A 9043-nucleotide genomic window follows, 5' to 3' on the forward strand; every position below is an offset into this window, starting at 1 on the left:
CAGAATAGGAACACTTTTACACTGTTGGTGGGATTGTAAACTAGTTCAACCATTATGGAAAACAGTATGGCAATTCCTCAAGGATCTAGAACTAGATGTACCATATGACCCAGCCATCCCACTACTGGGTATATACCCAAAGGATTATAAATTATTCTACTACAAAGACACATGCACACGTATGTTTATTGCGGCACTATCCACAATAGCAAAGACTTGGAATCAACCCAAATGTCCATCTGTGACAGATTGGATTAAGAAAATGTGGCACATATACACCATGGAATACTATGCAGCCATAAAAAAGGATGAGTTTGCGTCCTTTGTAGGGACATGGATGCAGCTGGAAACCATCATTCTTAGCAAACTATCACAAGAAGAGAAAACCAAACACCGCATGTTCTCACTCATAGGTGGGAACTGAACAATGAGATCACTTGGACTGGGGAAGGGGAACATCACACACTGGGGCCTATCATGGGGAGGGGGGAGGAGGGATGGATTGCATTGGGGAGTTATACATGATATAAATGATGACTTGATGGGTGCTAACGAGTTGATGGGTGCAGCACACCAACATGGCATAAGTATACATATGTAACAAACCTGCACGTTATGCACATGTACCCTAGAACTTAAAATATAATAAAAAAAAAAATAAAAATAAAATAAAATTCCTCCATGTCTTTTCATAGCTTGATAGCTCATTTTTTATCATTAATACTGTTCCATTGTATGGAGGTACCACAGTTTGTTTATTCTTTCATATATTCAAGGACATTTTGGTTGCTTCCACTTTTTGGCAATTATGAATAAAGCTTCAATAGACTTTCATGTGCATGTTTTGTGTGAACATAGTTTTCAAATCAAGTGGCTAGAAACCTAGGAGCACAATTGCAGGGTCATGGGATGAGACTATGTCTAGCATTCTAAGAAACAACTGTCTTTCAAGGTGACTGTACCAGTTTTCATTTCCACCAGCAATGAATGAAAGTTCCTACTGCTCCAAATCCTCACCAGCATTTGGCATTGTCAGTTTTTTTTTATTTTTTATTTCAGCAATTCTAATATGTGTGTGGTGTTATCTCGTTGTTTTGCAATGTAATTACAAATAATTGTCTAGCATCTTTTTATAGGCTTATTTGCCATCTGTATATCTTTGGTGAGATGCCGTTCAAATGTTTTGTCCATTTTAAATAGGGTTGTTTGTTTCCTTATTGCTAAATTTTAAGGATTATCTGTATATTTTGGAGATGAATCCTTCATCAGATAGGTGATTGCAAATATTTTCTTTCAGTCTATGACTTATCTTTTCATTCTCTTAAATGTGTCTTTCAAAGAGCACAAGTTTCTAATTTTAGTGAGATCTAACATCAGTTTTTTCTTTCATGGAAATCATTCATGGATTATTCTTTTGGTGTTGTATTTAAAAACTCATCACAAACCCAAAGTGGCATAGATTTTCTGTGTTCTCTTCTAGAAGTGTTATGTAGCATTGTACGTTTTATTTAGGTCTATATATGATCCACTTTGAGTTGACTTTTGTGGAAAGTATTAGGTCTGTGCCTACATTATTGTTATTATTTTTTGCCTGTGGATATCTAATTGTTCCAGCCCTATTTGTTGAAAAGACTATCATTTCCCCCATTAAATTTCATTTACTGTTCTTTAGTCAAAGATCCCTTGACTATATTTACATGGGTCTGTTTCTAGGCTCTCTATTCTGTTGCATTGATCTATGTCTCCTTTAACTAATGACCACACTGCCTTGGTTACTGTAGCTTACAGTAAGTCTTGAGGTCAGATAGTGTCAGTCCTTCAACTTCTTTCTTCTTTTTCAGTATGCTGGGTATTCTGGGTCTTTTGCCTCCATATTGCATTTTAAGCTTCATTGATTCATCAAGGTCTAGCTTAGAGCCTTACTTAATTACAGGCTCTGAACTAATTGTCTACTGTTTGCTTACCTCTGAGTACAACTAAAGTCATTTTTTAAGACTACTGGAAAATAAGTTATCTTAGCTTTTTCATCTGAAACTTTTTCTACAGTTATAAATTGTATATTTATATAGTACCATTATGATGAGTAATAAATTATTACCATAATGGTAATAATGTATTACCATAATTTACCACTTTATGGTAACAATTTATAACCACAAAATTTTCAGATGATAAAGCTAAGGTAACTTAAAATATTTTAGGCACCAGAACTCTTCTTAGGGAAAAATGCCATTGTTTGGAAAAAACATTTTGATAAGTTACTAAGAAAAGAAGGTAAATTTGCAAAGGCATAAGTCAAGACAACAACCAACAAAAAATAGTGCCCTGCTTGAACCAAGGAGAGGGTGCTCTGTGTTCCCAAGAGGGAAGATACAGAAGACAGGAAAGGAAAGATTAAGAAAGGAGATTGGAGGAATGAGCAGATGAAATAAAGCTGAGATCCACATGCAATGAAGCAACCATTAGAAATTCCACCATATAAGATTAGGGATGCCTGATGTTGAATTTGAAAATCTTCCTGCTGCTGTGATATGACACTCACTTTTGTCCGTAACCACTTCAACTCACCCTTACTAAACTCTATCACACTTATGAGTGCTTTGTGCGAAAGTTTTGTTTTGTTTTTTAGGAATTCAAGAAAGAGCTCGAGTTCTACTTTTGCAGTGAAGAACAGAGAACACCTGAGGAAGCTGAGAATGAAATGAGCCCACCAGGACTTAGCAACCATCTTGCTGAGGTTTGGATTTTGACAGGGCATGAATGGTGGTTGGAGATAAGCTTATCTGGTTCTCCAGGGGCCAGGAGACCTCAGCTAGGTTAGCATATGCATTGCACATATTACAGTAAGGATGCCTGTATAGTTATCAAATTACTCTTAACAGCATTATTTCCTTTGACTCTGTTTAACAGTCATGTGAAGCAAACTCTTTCTGTAGATTGTGCAAATTTAACTCAATCTGTATTGGGCTGGACATTGTGACAAATTACTAGGGATCTACTTGAATGACACTTTATATGCAAACTTTATCTTTACATTTTAATGTATTCAAACTTATATGGTTAGGAGAAGAGCCTGACAGCTTCAAAAATAGAAGAAAAATCATTAAATGTTGACTGGTAGAGCTGGAAGAGATCTCAGCAACTACTTTATAGATGAGGAAACTAAGATACAGAGAAGTGGATAACTTTCCAACATCATACAGCCTTTGAACAGTAGATTCATTGCAACAATTGAAAGAGAAAGTCTTCTTTCTCTGCTAGGGGAATTTCTGCCATGAACCACTCCTCCCGTAGTACTCAAAGGTCTAACTTGGCTATGGAAAAGCCTCCATCTCAAGAATGTTTATGCCTTTGGATCCTTTCCTCTCTTTTACAAAAGAATGCTGGAGAAAATTTTAAAAAAGGTCCACGTGGTCATAAAACACTGAACTTCAGCTTTTTCTGAAGCCACCTTTTGTCCAAAATTTGGGGACTTTACGTGGATGGGAGCAAGCAGTTTACTTGGGCTTTTTCCTACTTCCTACCTCTCCCAGGACTGGGAGAGTCAACTGAAAACCAATCAATATATGTTTCATTTTTGTTTTCTGTATAAATAGTTGTCTTATCTGAAATGACCTTTTTCCAAGAGCTAATGGCCATAAATTTTTGCAGCTGGGCATGTTTAGAAATGCCTCTTAGCTATTTTTGTTGATTTATTTTCTTTGTCTGTATTTATGCAATCCAGCTTCGGTCATAGAAGCAACAGCTCTGGTTTCTGGTCCTCCACCTCTAATGATTTAAATTCAGGGGATGTAGTTCTTTTTCTGTGGGAATGGTCCTATATGGGATTCCATGGAGTCATATCTCAGCCCAGGAGATATTACTCTATCTTGGAGACTCATATTGAATTCTTTTGTGGCAACTTTTTCTGCATTTTCTGCATTTCTTTCTGAGTTTGCTTTGAAATGTTTTTATCTATCTACCTGCCTACCTACCTATTTCCAATTTCCATGTCCAATAATATGGTTATATATTACAGAGTATTAACTCACTGGCATATTAAGTGACCACAAAAAATGCAAATGAAAATATCATCTGCTGTGTAGCTTCATGGAACAGCACATCTGAAACATATTAAGTGACCATTCCATATATTTAATTATAGTCTAAAAACTTATGTAACATGTGGATAATTTTAGACATTTTTTCAAAAAGAAGAAAGTGAACTGGCAGTTCTTAATGGCCTAATATGTGCTGGATTTATCTCATTTAACCCTTAGAACAATCCTGTAAATTAGGCATCTATTTGAAGACATAGAACCTGAGTCTCAATGGATCAAATAACTTGTTTAAAGTCACACAGCTAATGTTAATATAAAAGTACAGCCAGAGTTCCAGGTTGGTTCTAAAGCTGGAATCTCTGCTCTTTTCATTATGCCATGCTACATTTAGAGAAATCTAAACAATGATAGACTTAGGTAAAGGTCTTAGAATTGTAGCATTTTGGGTTAAAAATTAAAATAAAAGTAAATACAAAAATATTTTTGTCTCCCTTCATCTACACTGTATTAATAATTTCTAAGTTGGAGGAAAGGACACGTGATTGACACAATAGAGAGAAATCATCATCCCTCTCTGTCCTTTTGCTTCTAGAACAATGTTGTTCCCTCTGTCTCTCTGGATATCCATTTTCCAGGCCACAATATATATGTTCTGAGGTCTGAAGTCAAAAGATTCCAAGAAAATAAGGCAATAGCTTAAGCCCAGAATGTAAGACTAAGCAATAAAACAATCAGAATTATCTGACTTATAAGCAGTGCTAAACTTAGATGAAATTTAGAAATAGAAATATAAGTTTATCTTTTTCTTCTCAATCCTCCAGAATGCTTTCCCTTCTCTTTTATACAAATTTGTTTTCTGTGTCACATGGTGCTGTGTTGATATTAGGAAAATTATTCATATTAGGAGTAAATGATTCATTGTGTTTAATTCATTACTTCTCCCATGAATATTCATATTTTAATTGGAAATAAATTCTTAAGGTTCAAGAATGAATCCCTATAGGTGGAATTTCAGATATTAATCAGCAGGTATCAATCAATCAGTAGATCTTCACTGTCCTTGAAATCACACAATTGGTTTCCTTATGAATCAAAGATGGGACCTGCAGAGCTGATTTGATTCCATTAACCACCAGGAGTATTAATTTCTACGTTTAACAGAGGAGTAGCTGAAACTCACAGAAGTTGGGCGATTTATCTACATCTCACAATTAGTAGGTGGCAGATGAGTTACAACCAGATACTTCTCTCTAGAGCAATAGAACCAGAGTGTTGGCAAGGATCTTAGAGTAGCGCCATGCTGTTCATCCTTCTCAAGACCTCCTTACCAAATATTATTTTTGAGAAACTTCCCCAATGATACAGAACACACATCAGCCCAATATTTTTGCAGGCATTGCTGATCTCAGTCCTATGTCACCTTGAAGATTGCACCTATGACAACACAGAAAAAGTCTAGTCCTTCTTCTCTTCCTTGAACCCCATGCCTTCCCCACCCTCAGCACCGACTTTTCTTTTTCAGGATAAATATTCCTAGTTTCTCCTACTTTTCTTCATGTGACATGTTTATACTCTTGCATCCTCCCAGTTATACTCTTCTGAACTTGCTATAGTTTTCCTCAAAGTATGGTGTGTAGAACTGAACCTAGTATTCCAGGCGTCGTCTGAACTCACTCATTCATTTATTCATTCATTCAACGTATATTTGATCAGTGTCAAACCTCTGTCTGATCAGTGCAGAGAAGGGAGGGGACACTTAGCTCCATTGCTCGAGATGCCATACACTGTTGGTTGTAGCCTAAGATCAAATTAATTCTGGTTTTTAGGGGTTCATTTTCAACGAGTTCTCTGGAGATTTTCCCCATGATTTACTATGTAGGGTGCCTTATTCTTCACCAAGCTGCTTTTCTGTGTGTGAAGCTGACCGTTTTTGTATGGGGGTGTGTGCCTGCACAGAATTTTATAAAACCTATTTGGGTTATAATGAGAACACCTTTCCTCAGATCCCAGTCCAGCTTTTGTTCCTTCCTGATGCCAAAGTTGACATGTCCCCAGTCTGTCTCTGTAATAAAATCTAATCTCCAGGATGTGGAGCCATCTCTCTGCTCAGGGGTCAATCAGGAGCCAACGAGAGGGGTTGTGAGCTCATATGTGTACAAAGATGCTTCTGTAGCCCATGGAAAACTACCCATCTGGTTCTTCCCCCTTGCTTTGGACTCTTCGCGGTCCCTCCTCCTTCTCCTTTGCTCTTCCCATGCAGTTGAACTGGCTCAAAGCAAAGAAAGGCAACAACCCAGTAACAGGGCACAGAACTAAAGTCAAGGCCTGAGAGACATTTCTGAAGTTGGGATTCTGCAGATAGGAGGCTGAAGAATTCTGAAATCTACACTTTGGGTGTCTTTAATGTGTCTTTTCTTGCCCATGCTATTATCCTTCACCCTGTTCACTTTTTTTTTTTAATCTAAAGAATTACTTCCACTGGAATTTCCTGATGCAGTTTGCAATTTACAGAGTCTTGTCTATGCACTTTACAGACGAGGAAAACTAAAAACCCAGAGAAATCCTTTGTAGGAGTCACATTGTGGACCCCGGGACCTTTGTCCTAAACTTTGATGATCAATTTACTCTGGCAAGTTGTGTGTTTTGCTAAGGGAGCAACTAAAGAAAAATCCGTACCCTTTGTAAGTCTCTCTAATTTAATCCAAGTCTCTCGTGCTGTTATTTTTCTCCCCACAGGAAGGAGATTGTGGAACATCTAAGTAGAGCTCTGCTAAAGCTAATTAAGCACCTTCTCATGTATCTTTATTCACTGCAATCCTCTGTGCTCACTCCACATAGTCACCTACCATCCAAGTCTTTGAAAAGCAGGGGAACCTGCACATATTAGCCTTTCGTGAGTCAGATCTTCCTTGAAGGGAAAAAAATATAAAGGATTTAAGTCTAAACCAGCTCTCAGGATGGAGTGAGGGAGAGATTCCAAACTTTTCCATGATAGGTTGCCATCTCCTCCCTGCTTTCAAGTTCATGTTGTGAATATTGCCTGCATTCTTCTTAATAAAAGAACTAACTCATTTCCATCCCTCTTGTTTGCAGATGTTGTTTAGGTCAAGTTTAAGCTTTTCTGGCTTTAGGGTGGAGTTCTAAGGCTAACTCTGCATTTATTGCAAGCAAATTTTAATTTAAAACTCAAGGCATATTCCTTCTCCTTGGAGCACTCTCCACACCCATCTATCCCTGAACACATAATTTAAGTCTGCTATCTACCAGGATGAGTAATGTGCACCTGTAGTCCCAGCAATTTGGAAGGCTAAGGTGGAAGGATCATTTGAGCTCAGGAGTTTGAGTCCAGTCTGGGTAACATAGCAAGACTCTCTCTCAAAAATAAAAAAGAAACAAAACAGAAAAAAATTTAAATGTACATTACCAATTTGGCAGAAGGATGTGTAAATGTTGTGTCAGCCTTAAGACATGATTTAATCCTGATAGGTGAGTTGTCAGGGAAGCGTGACACTAGTTGACAGATGTTAGCTGGCACCTGCTATTCCCAGCAATGCACTAAGAAGGCTCTGTGGTTCTGGGTGGGTGAAAAGTCCTCAGCGGCACAGTCAAAAATGAGATTTTCTTTTCTGTCTTCCCTTGGTGAAGTCAAAGAGTGTGTTGCCAGTCTGGGGGAGCCTGGGTTGGAGATGGGTAATAAGTACCTCTGAATGACCAGGTTAGCAAAAGCACGCACACACTTTGGGTCCCTTAGACTTCTACTAAGGGATCAACCAGAATGAGCTGGGCTTTCTTAGATTACAAAGGGCGTTTGATGATATCAGACATTCCAGGAGGAGGAGGCTTGGTAGGAAAGTAAGAAAGGTTGAACATCTGTTTTCTGTAAAAAGAAAAAGCAAGTCAAAAACAAAACAAAACAAAACAAAGAAAATCCACCCCCAACTTCTCCCTTCCTGGTGGGCACCTCCAGATGTCTCTCTCCTGTCCTGGCATCCATTTGTCTCTCACAAGATTTTATAAGGTCTGAGAGGCTGAGTAGACAAACCAGTTGAAAGGAGGATAAGGAAGTGGTTTGAAATCTTGGACACTGTTAGTTTTTAAAATAAGAACTGAGACCAGATACCTTGGCTCACACCTGTAATCCTAGCACTTAGAGAGACCAAGAAAGGAGGATCATTTGAGCCCAGGAGTTAAGGACCAACCTGGGTGACATAGTGAGACCCCTTTTCCTACCAAAAATATCAAAATTAGTCAGGTGTGGTGGTGTGCACCTGCTGTCCTAGCCACTCACTAGGCTGAGACAAGAGGATGGCTTGAGCCCAGGAGTTTAAGGCCGCATTGAGCTATGATTGTGCCACTCCAGCCTGGGTGACAGAGCAAGACCCTCTCTAAAAAACAAACAAAGAAACAAACAAAACCTCAAAAACCAAAAACAAAAAACTGATGCCTGAGCCCTACTTCCAGAGATTACAGTACAGTTGGTGCTAAGTAGGAAGTAGGGCTGGGCCTTCGTATGTCTTCAAAGACTCCCAGGAAATTCTATTGCACAACCAATGCTGACAACCACTGGGTAAAAGGCATCTACAGATGCAACTGCAATTGTAAGTACAGTTGGTATTTGAGACTAATTGCTACTGGACTTTCACTGTTAAGAGAGCAAAATCAGCATTTATTCTCCCATGCAGATTTCTAGGTGATATGGTTTGGCTCTGTGTCCCCACCCAAATCTCATCTTGAATTGCAATTCCAATGTGTTAAGGGAGGAACCTGGTGGGAGGTGATTGGATTATGGAGATGGTTTCCCCCATGCTGTTCTCATGATAGTGAGTGAGTCTCTTTCACAAGAGCTGATGGTTTTAAAAGTGGGAGTTCTTTCCTGTGCTCTCAGTTCACTTCCCACCTGCCACATGTAAGACTTGTTTGCTTCCCCTTTGCCTTCTGCCATGAGTGTAAGTTTCCTGAGGCTTCCTAGCTATGCTTGCTGTTAAGCCTGTGGAATTTTGAGT

The 9043-nt window shown here is 38.6% G+C and overlaps 1 long non-coding RNA gene across 1 annotated transcript; it reads left to right on the forward strand.

Annotated features, from left to right (window-relative positions):
• Window positions 1-2624: 2624 nt before the first annotated feature.
• LOC117093534 lies at window positions 2625-7117 on the forward strand. Its single transcript, XR_004441172.1, has 2 exons — window positions 2625-2737; window positions 6777-7117. It is a non-coding gene; the product is annotated as an uncharacterized LOC117093534 (long non-coding RNA).
• The last annotated feature ends 1926 nt before the right edge of the window (window positions 7118-9043 follow it).

This window comes from Trachypithecus francoisi, unplaced genomic scaffold, assembly GCF_009764315.1.
Source record: "Trachypithecus francoisi isolate TF-2019V2 unplaced genomic scaffold, Tfra_2.0 Contig01440, whole genome shotgun sequence".
Lineage (NCBI taxonomy): Eukaryota > Metazoa > Chordata > Mammalia > Primates > Cercopithecidae > Trachypithecus > Trachypithecus francoisi.